Genomic DNA, 14211 nt, shown 5'->3' on the forward strand with positions numbered 1-14211 from the left:
TGTGACTTATTAAAGAGATTTATTACAAGGAATGGGCTCAGGCGGTTATGGAGGGCGGCAAGTCCCAGGTTCTGCAGGTGCACGGGCGAGCTGGAGACCCCGGAGAGCCAGTGATGCCAGTTCCAGTCTGAGTCCAAAGCCTGAGACCCAGGAGAGCCGATGGTGTGGCTCCATGTGAAGGCAGCAAGCTCAAGACCCAGGGAGGGCGGATGTTTCCATCGCAGCCCAAGCCAGGAAGAAAGCCTGTGTCCCAGGGTCGAGGGGCCAGGCGGGAAGGACTCTGTCTTACTCCCGGGAGGGTCAGCCTTCTTGTTCCCATCAGGGCTTTAGCCAACGGAGCCGGCCAGCCCAGTCTGTTCTACCAGTTCCAATGCTCATCTCATCCCCAAACACGCCCCCCGACGCACTCAGAATCGTGTCTGACCAACTCCTGAGGTGCCCTGTGGTCCGATCCAGCTGACCCATAGAATCACCCATTCCACGTGTCCCATCAGGACGTTTCCTGCGTTCCTGCGTGGATGCAACAGAACATATCACTAGGTTGCATGCTCCTCCTACTTCCCCGGGTCTGTGGGTATTCATCCAACCTCTGCTGTTCCCAGACCAGTTTACGTCAGCAAACTTTGCAGCCGTAGAGAGTTCCAACGTATGGATGTGCCACACGTGACTCAGACGTGCCCCGGGTGGACAGCGAGCTGCTATTTTTGCCTGTTTTCACATGTCCTATTTCAAGCGGTTGCTGCTTCTAGCCTCGCACCGTGCTGAGACTCCCTAGCGTTCACTTGCAAAGTTCTCTAGGACGTCTCCTTCAAAAAGTGGTCAGACTGATCATTTGTGCAGTTTGAAGTCTTGTGGGGCCTGAGGCAGCCGCCCCTGCTGCTCAGAGAAACTCGCTTTTGGTGATTTGGTTGTGTCTCCCAGCGTTGACATCAGAATTTCTTTTTTTTTTTAATTTTATTCATTTATTTGAGAGAGAGAGAATGAGAGATAGAGAGCACAAGAGGGAAGAGGGTCAGAGGGAGAAGCAGACTCTCCGCTGAGCAGGGAGCCCGATGTGGGACTCGATCCCGGGACTCCAGGATCACGACCTGAGCTGAAGGCAGTCGCCCAACCAACTGAGCCACCCAGGCGCCCGACATCAGAATTTCTAAATAGTAGATGCAAACGGGTATTTCTTTATTGATCACTTGTGAGTATTACTTAGTAACTCTCTATCACTGTCGACGAGGCACAATCTTCTCATTCAGTCTGCAACAATTTTAATTTATTTTTTTATTTTTTAATTTTATTTATTTTTTAAAGATTTTATTTATTTATTTGAGAGAGAGAGAATGAGAGAGAGAGAGCACGAGAGGGAAGAGGGTCAGAGGGAGAAGCAGACCCCATGCTGAGCAGGGAGCCCGATGTGGGACTCGATCCCGGGACTCCAGGATCATGACCTGAGCCGAAGGCAGTCGCTTAACCAACTGAGCCACCCAGGCGCCCAACAATTTTAATTTAAATCCTAAATCAGGATCCGTATCAGTTATGGCTGGGTCGACCCTGGTACCTGTAGAGCCCAGCAGTATGATCCGGTTTCTAGTTCCTTTCTTGCACAACTTCTGTTTCTTCTGAAGTTAATAATTGTTTCACTTAAAATTTTTTTTTCTTCGTATGCTTTGAACCTATTGCGAAGTCATCCTTGACTGTACAAAGCCTGGGTATAATTTTCTTTTTTAAAAATTTTTTAAAAAGAATTTATTTATTTAATTGACAAAGAGAGAGAGACACAGCGAGAGAGGGAACACAAGCAGGGGGAGTGGGAGAGGGAGAAGCAGGCTCCCCGCGGAGCAGGGAGCCCGATGCGGGGCTCGATCCCAAGACCCTGGGATCATGACCTGAGCCGAGGGCAGACGCTTAACGACTGAGCCACTCCAGCACCCCGATCCTGTGGGTTTTGACTCGTGTATAATGACATGTATCCACCAGTAGAGTATCATACGGAATAGTTTCACTCCCTAAAAAATCCCCCAAGTGTCGCCCACTCATCCCTCCTAAGCTCTGAAGCACTTGACGTCAGCAAAAAGAGGAAGCTACAATGACCTTTCTCTCCTCTCTCTGGAAGGTCACCTGACATCTTCGTCACATGCAGAAACAAACAGTATTGCACCATAAAAAAGTGTAGGGAAAATGCATTTTTGAGGTATGCTGGACAATTGTTACAAACATTGTATCATTTTTCAGGATTTTGTGATGTGCATGGTAGCTTTCAGCTTCATAAAGTTGTAGGGGGGTCTAACAAGTAAATATTAACTGTGATGCTTTTGTATTCATAATGCTATTTTTTAAAGATTTATTCATTTATTTGAGAGAGAGAGACTGCAATGGGGAGGGGCAGAGGAAGAGGGAGAGAATCTTAAGCAGACTCCCCGCTGAGCACAGAGCAGGACACAGGGTTCAATCCCATGACCTTGAGATCATGACCTGAGTCAAAATCAAGAGTCAGATGCTCAACTGACTGTGTCACCCAGGTGCCCCCATAATGTTGGTTTTTCTCTAAGGAGGGCTCTTCAAAACTGTACGCTTCAGGCCCCATAAACACATTCACCCATGTGGCTCTAGGAATGAAGTGCAGTTCAGATCCTGGTTAGATGACCAGTCAGCGTGTGTAGAAAATTATACCCATGGGGCGCCTGGGTGGCTCAGTTGGTTAAGCGTCTGCCTTCGGCTCGGGTCACGATCCCGGGGTCCTGGGATCGAGCCCCGCATCGGGCTCCCTGCTCCGCGGGAAGCCTGCTTCTCCCTCTCCCACTCCCCCTGCTTGTGTTCCCTCCCTCTCTGTGTCTCTCTCTGTCAAATAAATAAATAAAAATCTTAAAAAAAAAAAAGAAAAGAAAGGCAAGGTGGGAAAGAAAAAGAAGACAAAAATAAAATGAAAACGGCAATTCTTTTGAGTTATTAGAATGACTCACTTGCGGAGAGAGTAAACCCGAGCATGTTTCACGATAGTAAGCAGAACATTTATAGAGTCAAACGGTCTCTGAAAGATGAACAACTTAGCGGGAGCCAACAGCTTCCTAGAATAATAATAAGCAAAAATAAAAGTTGCTTGTACTGAGCTTTTAGAAGTAATTTTGCCACAGCAATCTATCGAAGGAAGACCTGAATACATGCCAAAAAGAGAGATTAAAAAAATACTTATGGGGCTCCTGAGTGGCTCAGTCAGTTAAGTGTCTGCCTTCGGCTCAGGTCATGATCCCAGGGTCCTGGGATTGAGCCCCGCATCGGGCTCCCTGCTCAGCGGGAAGTCTGCTTCTCCCTCTCCCTCTCCCCCTGCTTGTGTTCCCTCTCTCACTGTGTCTCTCTCTGTCAAATAAATTAAATCTTTAAAAAAAATAAAAATAAAATACGACTAAATTAAAATCATGTATAAATAACAAAAAGCGAACCATGACATCTTAGCTCTTTGTAAATGAAGAGCCACTTTCCCATTATCACCATGATTCAAAGTGAAAGTTATCTAGAAAAGAAAGAAATACATCAAAACCTATGGGACACAGCAAAAACTGGGCTCAGAGGAAAATGTACAACTTCATTATTTAATTAAGGATTTTATTTATTTATTTGAGAGAGAGATTGAGCAAGCACGAGTCAGGGGCAGAAGCAGAGGGAGAGGGAGAAGCAGATTCCCTGCTCAGAAGGGAGCCCAATGTAGGACTCGATCCCAGGACCCTGAGATCGTGACCTGAGCTGAAGGCAGACGCTTCACCAACTGAGCCACCCAGGTGCCTCAGGTTTTGACTATTGCAAACAAAGCTGCTGTGAACATTCATGCACAGGTTTTTATGTGAACACAAATTTTCATTTTTCTGGGATAAATATGCAAGAGGACAATTGCTGGGTCATATAGTGGTTGCATGTTTAGTTCCAGAAGAAAGTGCCAAACCACTTTCCAGAGTGGTTACCCCATTTTCTATCGCAACCACCCCAGCACGTGAATGATCCCCTTTGTCTGTAGCCTCACCTGCATTTGACTGCTATCATTCATTTTTAAAATTTTAGCTATTCTGGTAAGTGTGTAGTTGTTTATTGCTGTGGTTTCAATTTGCATTTCCCTGATGGCTGATGGCATCATGCATCCCCTCCCGTGCTTACTTCCCATCTGCATATCCTCTTTGCGGGAAATGTCTCTTTGTGTTTTTTTGCCCATTTTTCTAATAGGATTCTTGGATTTTTCTACTGTCGGATTTTGAGAATTCTTTTTTTTTTTTAAATATCTCATTGTGTAATTATAGTTGAGTGAATTCATTTGAAAAGCTTAGAAAGTATTTTTGGGGTGTTTGACTAATTTCTTTCAATAACTATATCTGAGCACCTTCTGAGAGCAAATCAATAAGTGAATAAAAGCAAATCAATAAGTGAATAAGACAGTGTAAAACATTAAAGCCTACATTTGTCATCTCTTCACTGAGTGGGGTTCAGAGAATCCTTTATGTATTCTAGACACTGGTCTTTTGTTGGGTATGTGGTCAGCAAATATTTCCTCCAAGTCTGTAGCTTGTCTTTTCTACCCTCTTAGCAAAGATCTGTTTACTAAAACACTCACATGAGAAAATAAAATCTTGGCAAAGCCCAGTTAAGGAAGTGAGAGAAGTGACATGGCCACGTGAGAGATTAAGCGACACTTTTCCTGTTTTTATAGAAATTTGGCTGCATTCCCAAAGCTGAGAATGATTGTTGATAATGCCCTCCTTTACAACGGAGCCAGATGCATCTAGGCAGGATTTACCAGGAGGTGGCAAAACAAGGCACCACCATTCCTCCCAGCCTCCGTAAGAGAGGACTAGGGAGTTAAGGGGCTTATTTCAAGGGAATTCTTAGACGTGGCAAGAGATTCGAGTCTTTTTTTTTTTTTTCCTCCATATGGAGGAGGGAAATGCTTCTCCACAGCCCATTAGCCAGATGCTGGAGTCCAAAGGGAACCACAGTAGAGCCGGGGGGTCTGCAAGGCGGGGAAGAGACAGTCATGTCACTATCGGGCCAGATGGTAGGTAAGCAGCAGACGCTGTTGGGATGGCTGTTTGAGAGGGGCAGGAAGAGCGTTACGGGAGGCTGTGGATGTGTCTCCAGGAGTTTTGAGGGCAATCATGGAGAAAGAGACTCACCCTTGACAGGAGCCAGCTGAAGGCAAAGAACTAGGGCTGGAGGTTCCCTGGGCGTGAGTGGCTCAGCCTGCACTTGGTTATCGGTGGGAACAAGGATGTGAGCCTGGTGGACTTCATGGATGCCAGGCTTGAGCCATACAGGGAGGACCCTGCCCAAGAGAAGCTGGGGCAGAGGGAGGCTGAAGGAGACCATGGGTGTACAGCTGCACCCTGGGGCAGGAGCTGATGGTGGCCATTGGAGGGCAGCCAGATAATCCATCTTCCTCGTGAGAGAGTGCGGTGGTGCAGAGGGCCCCATAAGAATCTCGGGGGCCCCACCCACAGACCCCATGAAAGGGCCACGTTGGAGGCCTGCTGTGAAGAGCGTCTTGACCACCAGCCACAATGGCGCCAGATCATGGGCCTCTTCCTCAAATTCCTCTCTCCTTCACCCCAACCCTTGAGGCTCCGAGAGGAGAAGAGGAAAGGAAGAAGGGGGAACAGAACCGCGCATGACTCCCGTCCTAGATTCACTAGCAGCAGGCCCCGAGATGAGGACCTTTGTGCAAGTGATGGGCTAGAGACTGTTCCTAGGAAAACGGGTAGGGGATTGGGGAATGGGGAAGCCAGGTGAGGAAGAGGAGGGGGCCACTCAAGGGTGCGGTGGAAGCTGACCCCGAGGGGAGACTCTTGTGAGAGGTACTCGTTAGGTAGTGTGTCAGGTAACCTCGAGCACAGTCCTGTGCCCATGGTGGTGGTCATGTAACCATCTCAGTCCCCACAACGTGCCACGAACAGGGGATCTGGAGTATTTCTACTCTTGCCCCGACGGCCATTGGTGGGTGAGCATGGACCTCCCAAGATGCTTCCTGCTCTCTGTGTGTCCGGATGCAGTATGTTCCGGCAGCTGGATGGCGTCTTCCGACGAAAAGACACAGGTGTTGGCCGTGAAGAACAAGAGTGAACGGATCTGGAAGGAATCTGAGCAAAGCCTTGGCGGTGTCTGTTATGGTCCCGTGCTTGCAAATCCTGGGCTCACTGCATTAAGCTTCGCTCTAGTCTAGACTAGACTTTGAGACCTGGAGTTAAGACTGATCTTACAAGCCAAATGTATAGGGAAGAAAAATCCGGGAGAGTTTGTCTGATACCAATGGAATGACGTATTAGTGTAGATGCCCTTTATCAGGTTGAGGAAATTCTCTTCTAGCCCCAGTTTGCTGAGAGTTCAAAAAAAAAAAAAATGATGAATGGCTATTATTTTGTCTCATGCCTATTCTGAACGAATTGGTACAGTTACGTGGATTTTCTTCTTAGATCATTAATATGGCAGATTGCGTTGATCGATTTCCGAATATTGAGACTTGCGTCCTTGTAAAAACCTCCCTTGGTCGTAGTGCATGACTCTTGATATATTGCTAGATTCGCATCGCTAATATTTGGTTGAGGATGCTTGTATCTCCGGTCACAAGAGATGCAGATTTGTAGTTTGCTTGTATTATCTTTGTCTGGTTTTGGCAGCAGGGAAAAAGCTAGCCTAATCAAAGGAGTTGAGAAGTGTTTCCCTCTCTTCTATTTTTCTGGATGAGATTCCGTAGGATTGGTGTTGTTTCTTCTTGAAACGTTTGGTAGAATTCTCTAGGCCAGAGATTTCTTTTTGGGAAGGTTTTAAACTAGGAATTCAGTGTCTTTAATAGTTATAGAACTACTCATTTGATTTATTTTATCTTAGGTAAGTGTTGGTAGTTTGTGGTCTTTGGAGAATTGCCCCATTTCACTGAAGTCGCTAAAATTTTGTGCGTAGAGTTTTCCATAATGTTCCTTTATTATCCTTTTAATCTCTTCAGAGTCTAATGGGACATTCCCTCTTTTATTCCTGGTATGAGAAATTTCTGTTTTTTCCCTGTTTTGTTTTATTTTCCTTTGTCAGTCCTGCTGTTGATCAATTATATTGATCCTTTCAAAGAACCAACTTTTGGTTTCATTGACTTTCTCTATTCTCTTTTCAATTTGATTTTTGCTCTTTGCTTTATTTCTTTTCTTCTGCTTGCTTTCGGTTTGTTTTGTTCTTTTCATAATTTCTTAAAGTGGGACGTTCGGATGTTGACTTAAAACCTTTTCTCTTTTCTTTTAAATTTTTATTGTTATGTTAATCACCATACATTACATCACTAGTTTTTGATGTGGTGTTCCATGATTCATTGTTTGTGCATGACACCCAGTGCTCCACGCAGAACGTGCCCTCTTTAATACCCATCACCAGGCTAACCCATCCCCCCACCCCCTCCCCTCTAGAACCCTCAGTTTGTTTTTCAGAGTCCATCGTCTCTCATGGTTCGTCTCCCACTCCGACTTACTCCCCTTCATTCTTCCCCTCCTGCTATCTTCTTCTTTGTCTTTCTTTAAAAAAGATTTTATTTTTAAGTACTCTCTACACCCAACGGCGGGGCTCGAACTCATGACCCTGAGATCAGGAGTCTCAAGTTCTATTGACTGTGCCAGCCGGGAGCCCCAAGACCGTTTTTCTTTTTTAATATAAGCATTTTATGTTATAAAATTCTCTCTAAGCATTTCTTTAGCTGCATCCCACAAATTCTGATCTGTTATATTTTAATTGTAGTTCAGTTTAAAATAGTTTCTAATGTCTCTTGAGACTTTCTCTTTGACCCATGGATTATTTAGAAATTCATTGTGTCATTTTTGGGTTTTGGAGATTTTTAAATTATCGTTTTGTTTTCTACCTAATTGTTTTCTGGCTTAATTCCATTACGATCCGAGGACATATGTTGTAAAATTTCAGCTTGCTTAAGTCTGTTCAAGTTTGTTTTGTGGTCCATGATCTGGTCTACCTGGTGGAAGTTTCACATGCACTTGAAAATGATGCAACTTCTGCCATCGTGGTTGGGTGGGGTGGTCTATAAATGCCAATTAGAGAAATGACAGATAAACATAATACAATTTTGACCTGAATGCCAACAATTTTGGCGGGGGGCAGGATAAAATAATGTTAATATTCACAAAGAAGAATAAAAGCCTAACTATATATAAAACTTTATGGTTAAAAAATTGTGAGAGACAATGTTAGGTTGGCCCATGATGCGGGTGGCAAAGAATTGCACGGAGGTTAGACCAAGGATCAGGACAGAGTTGAGTTAGTCTCCAAAGGAGGAGAGGGGCCAGACCTTGAGAAATATGTCAGCTCCGAGTTCCCAACTGGCTGGGCCTTTTAAGGGATTTTTAAGGATGTGAGAGGGTTGCAGCTGTGCCCATGATGGGGGATGTGGGAAAGGGGTCTACTCTTGGCCAGGTGGAAGAGGAGGTGGCAGGTGTCAAGGGGTTCTGCCAGGGGCTTGTCCAGGGTGTGGGTTGTGGTCGGGTTAGAGAAGAATATGTTTTGTAGTTGGTGTTTACTTACCAAGAACGTAGGGCCCCAGGACCTGGGAAAACAGAGTTAGGGCCAAGTGCAGACCCCTGTGAGTGTTGTTTGCAAGTGTGGCTGGGGTGGGGGGTCGGGGGTTTTGAATAGATTCCTTTCAGATAACTTATTCTAAATCCGTTGAAATCAAATCAGTAGATATGAGCATAAGAAGAGAAACTAAATCATTGGCACAGACTCCCAGCCCAGAAATATATATGAATATAGTTAGGAACTCAACACAAGTCTTATTTCAGTTCGTTGGGAGAAAACATAAAACATAATATAGTTTATAAATCAGTTTTTCATTTGGAATGAAACCAAGCCAGATTTCCATCTCACACACCACGCAGAAATGATAAACTCCGGATGGATTAATTATTTAAATGTAAACATTAATCATTAAAAAATAATGGAACAGAGGTGCCTGGCTGGCTCCGTTGCTGGGGCGTGGGACTCTTGATCTCAGCCTCGTGATTTCGAGCCCCACATTGGGTGAAGAGATTACTCAAAAATAAAATCTTTAAAAAAATATATTGGAATAAAATTGAAGAGAATGTACAAAATTGAAATCTCACACAGCAAATGTGAAAAAACAAAAGAATATTGACAGAAAAAAAAGATAGGCTTGAGATTAAACATGTCTATTAAAAACAAATGAGGGGCACCTGGGTGGCTCAGTGGGCTAAGCATCTGCCTTCAGCTCAGGTCATGATCCCAGGACCCTGGGATTGAGTCCTGCGTCAGGCTCCCCGCTCGTTGGGAAGCCTGCTTCTCCCTCTCCCTCTGCCTGCCACTCCCCCTGCTTGTGTGCTCGCTCTCTCTCTGTCAAATAAATAAATAAAATCTTAAAAAAAAAAGAAAATATGGTAGATTGAAAATGTGAAATTATATGGCAGGATTAAATCCAAATATATCAGTCATCATAATAAATGCGATTAGGTTTAATTCCAACAAATGATGGAAACTCTTAGATTGGGTTAAAGAAATCCCGTGACATGCTGTTTATAAGCCATGGTCATATATTTATATTTATTTTACTTTTTTTCATGGTCTTATGTGTAAAACAAAGCAACACAAACATGTCGAATCAAGACAGGGAAATATATTCTAGCTAAACGCTAATAAAAATAGAGCAGGTGAAACGTGACAAAAGAGACTTTCAGCTAAAAAGCATGAAGGGGGTGGAGTGGGTATCACCTAGTAGAAGAGGTGAAACACAGGGAAATAAGTGATGGGTAATTGTGTACTTAAAGGAGTCCATCCAAAGGGGAAAGCTTATGGAAACAGAAGGGAAACTGACAAAGCCCTATTCATTGAAGAGAAACTCACCTCTTGGATGGAAACAGAATAATGCAAGCTCCCATCTTTGAGAAAAGGAGAATGTGAAGCCAGAAACAGAAGCCTTCCTTTATAAGGGAATCCACCTGAAGCAAAGGTGAAGTAGAAAGCCCATCACACCCTCTGTGGGGATGTGGAGACACTCTGTCGCTTCAGCTCAGTTTTGCTGTGAACCTAAAACTGTTTTAAAATATAAAGTCCACGCTAAAAAAAAAAAAAAAAAAAAAGCCCATCACTTTGGACCTAGAACAGCGATGCTATGTTATCAGTGCTTTTTTCTGAGAACCTGGGTGTTCACAACCTACGGAGCTAAACAATGATTTGGGAACACACAAGTTAGGGCAAGTGTCTCCATGTGAGATTAAATTCAACCGTGCTTTGCATTCTATTATGACGGATTTCTTTTCTATGGCTTTTTAGCCATTTAATAGAAAGAAAGAAGGATTTTCTTGTCAAATCATCGTAGTCAGAGGCCTGTCTTTTCCTGTAGGAAGTGTCAGTCTTTTTGTTTGTATGGACATCAAGGTTTGTGAGAAATATTTCGATAATGGTGGGAGGTCATAACGCATTGCCAAGGTGGGAAATAGTCATTTTCTTGAAGTGTACTTATTGTTTTTTTTTTTTTAAGATTTTTTTTATTTGAGAGAGGGAGAGAGAGCACGAGCAGGGGGAGGGGCAGCGGCAGAGGAGAAGCAGGCTCTCCGCTGAGGAGGGAGCCGGATGAGGGGCTCGATCCCAGAACTCTGGGATTTATGACCTGAGCCGAAGACAGACCCTTCACCGACTGAGCCATCCGGGCGCCCCCCACCCCCATGTGACCTATTTTAGAATAGCTGTTACACAATTGTCTCCCAGTTGTGGTTGCTCATAATAAACTTTAATTAAAGTATCTCTCACAGTTTCTAAAACTAAAATATAATGCAAAGCTTTGTTTCTACCAAACCAGTCATCAGGTAGGTGCTAACTGAAATGAGACAGAAGATATTTCTTGAACATCATATTGGCGAAAATGTACAGTTTTGTCTGCAAAGGTGTGGATAAATGAATAGCCCCATACACGGTGGGGAGATGAATTGATGATGTCTTTTTAGGGCTCCTTGGCAGTGTCCATACACTTTTAAATGTTAAGATCGGTATTTCCACTCATTTTACTTCTAGATATGTAAGCAAGAGCAAATATTTGCTTCTTAGCACAAATAGGCATATATGAGCCTGTTCACTTCAGCATTATTTATAAAAGCCAAAGATGCTGCATCTCAAAAATGCATCGCCAAGGGGGTCATTAGGTAAGGTCTGGCACGTGTATGCTCTGGAGCACCTTTAATCAGACGGCCGTGGGCAGTGGCGTGGGAAAACCTCAAGACCCATTTTTAGGCAGACACATATTATGGAGAAAAATCTGTGTAAAAGAAAACACCAGCCCACCCCATCAGCGTATATATGTTGACAGGTATATAAATACATGCAGAAATATGTCTGAAAAGACCCCTCATCAGATGGCTGTCTCTGGGCTTGGGGGCTGGAAATGGGGTAAATTTATTAGTTTACTACCTCTCCCCGACCTCTCAAGCCTGAGCTGCCCGTGGGGGAGTCACCTCCAATCCGCGGCCAGCAAGACGCCATCTTCCCCACAGCCACCTCCCAACCAAGGGACAGGGGAGGGTGGCGTCTCCTCTCACCGATGCCCGACAATCCACGGGAGGAGCGTTTGCTCTTCGTCGGCACAATGGGATCATTGGACTTTGGAAGTCCTAGTGCCCAAGGAAAGGACTGCTCCCCCCCCCACCACCCCAAGGGAAAGCAGCCTTGGTCCTGTTGAAATTTGAAGATACCATTTGACTCCTGCCTGATTTGGGCTCCTCAGAATCACCACTAGGTAGGGGGTAGAGGTAACTGTGTTTTGGAGATGATTGATTGATGCTGATTCAGAAGGGAAATGGGCTGCTTTGCAATGGGGAGGGGAGAGGACAGAGCCTGCAGCCCGTGAGACCGTAAGGGTCGGCAAATCGCGGTGACCCGGTGAAGATAGAACCACCGAGGACTGAGATCGTCCACCGTGAAAGAAGTCTCAGAGGCAAAAGCATTTAAGAGAGCAGAGAAGGTTGCTTGCAAAGTAGCCGCGAGGCCGTCAGCCTTTGGGAGGACAGGCTTACGGAACAAAACCACAGGAGGTGTTTGGAGGAAAGCTCTGCACTGTGATCGCTGTGAACAGTTTTTTATCGGTCTGCTCCTGATGGCAAAACAGCACGATTATCACAGGCACAAAAGGTCGTGACTTATCTTTAGGCATTGGCATTGCAAAATTCAGGGATAAAGCTGTTTTTTTCCTAAGGAGTCAGCAATTTACGGGAAATGCTCTAAGTTTACTTTATTTTGGGGACTGGAAGGAGAACCACTGTGTGTGTGTGTGTGTGTGTGTGTGTGTCTGTGTGTCTGTGTGTCTGTGTCCGGGCATATCTGTCACCGGGATATCATCATAGCTCCTCATCAGGACTCTCAGTTTCCACCCTCCTCTCTTTCATTCCCTCCTCTGCCCCAACCCCTCCACAGTCTGCTCCTCTAACTCGGAGTAAAAACAAATCCTTAACTATAGTCTGAGGGCCCCAAAGAATTGGTGCTCTACGTTTTCCCTCTGTGACTCATCTACTCCTTGCCTCTCTAGCTCACTTCTCCGTAAAATCTCTGGCATCTCTGGCAAATGGATGATCTTTGTACACACTAGACATTCTTCCACCCCAGGGCCTTTGCACTTGCTGTGCCTTCGTCTAGAACCCTCTTGCTCCTGGAGCTCCTCATGACTCGCTCCCTCACCTCCTTGGGACTTTTGCTCCGATGTTACTTTCCCAGTAAGGCCAATCCTGACACCCTACTCTTGATGGCCTTGTTAAAAACTGACCCTATCTCACTTCCCGGCTATATTTTCTTCCATATGTCACCATGTGACACTGCCAGTGTCACCAGGTGACATTATATAGATTTCACTCATTTATTTAATCTGTCACCTGCCAAGATGTAAATTCTGTGAGGGTCTGGCCTTTTTTTGTCAGTTTGTTTGCTTTTGAAGTATGCATCTTCCGAAGGAGAGCGCCTGGCATATTGTAGACACTCGGGAAGTACCTTCTGAATGGATGAGTAAATGCACGTATGTGTGAGCAGAGTGAATGTTCTCTGTGGGAAAGATCCAACAATGCACAAATGGCAAGTATGTCCCGATTACCACCTGAGTACAATGTAACACTGTTGCGGACACAGACATGAGCTCCCTAGATCTCCCCATCCCCCGCCTCTACCTCCTTCTGGGAAGGACTTGGGGCCCAGTTGTGGGGAGTGTGACCTGTGCAGACAGCCACTTCCCCCGAGGTCACGGCCCTGCAGGGGTGGCCGGCCCCTGGTGCCTGAGCGAGGTGGGGTTATGAAGGCCCCAGCTCAGCCTGGTGCCGACAGCTCAGACAGACAGCGCTTGACTGCCCAGAGCGCTTGGTGGGTTGGCTGCAGCTTTGTGGGGCCTGCAGAGCTGTGTGCTTTCTCCCGTTGCCCCCTCCTCCTTCTTCCCCTTCCTCTCTCAGGTGTCAGTCCCTAAAACATAGCTTGCACCCTAACTTCAGTCTCAGCGTTGGCTTCCAAAAACCCAACCTGGGACAAATACTGATCCGAAAACAAATAATAAAAAGCAAGTAGGGGGCGCCTGGGTGGCTCAGTCGGTGAAGCATGTGACTTTGGCTCAGACCGTGATCTCCGGGTCCTGGGATCGAGTCCTGCATTGGGCTCCCTGCTCAGCAGGGAGCATGCTTCTTCCTCTCCCTCTGCCCCTCCCCCCCTGCTCTTTCTCTCTCAAATAAATAAATAAAATATTTAAAAAAAAAGGCAAATAGAACATAATCCCATTTATATAGAAAATATAATCTAAGATGCATTTGCTTTCCTTCTCTACCTTTGGAGACACTAAAGTTCCTTCCTGTGAAGAAGATTGTATGTGTGAATTCTGGGCAGCCCCCTAAATGAGATTTGCAGGTTATGGGAGTTGGTGGATTCCTTTACTTGCAGAAGATTCTCGTACAGAGCTCCCAGGCCAGGGTGTCAGGGGGTGCTGGGCCTGAATTCTGGCCCTTGTGCTCAGCAGGCCCAAGAACTTGGGCAGCCCACACCCCAGCTCCGAGCCTCAGCCCACCATCCAAAGTGCCTCCCAGGCTTCTCGTGGGAACCGAACAGTTAATGCCTGGCACGGGTCTGGCCCCATCCCCGTTACAGGTTTGATTTTTGATCAGTCAGTTTTTCCTCTCCTGGCTCCCCCCTTCCTTTCCCGGCCAGGAAACTCTACTGTGCCCTCTCCTCTTC

The sequence above is a fragment of the Eumetopias jubatus genome, unplaced genomic scaffold (assembly GCF_037043125.1).
Source record: "Eumetopias jubatus isolate StellerSeaLion01/CBP00866 unplaced genomic scaffold, mEumJub1_p1.0 scaffold_10, whole genome shotgun sequence".
Lineage (NCBI taxonomy): Eukaryota > Metazoa > Chordata > Mammalia > Carnivora > Otariidae > Eumetopias > Eumetopias jubatus.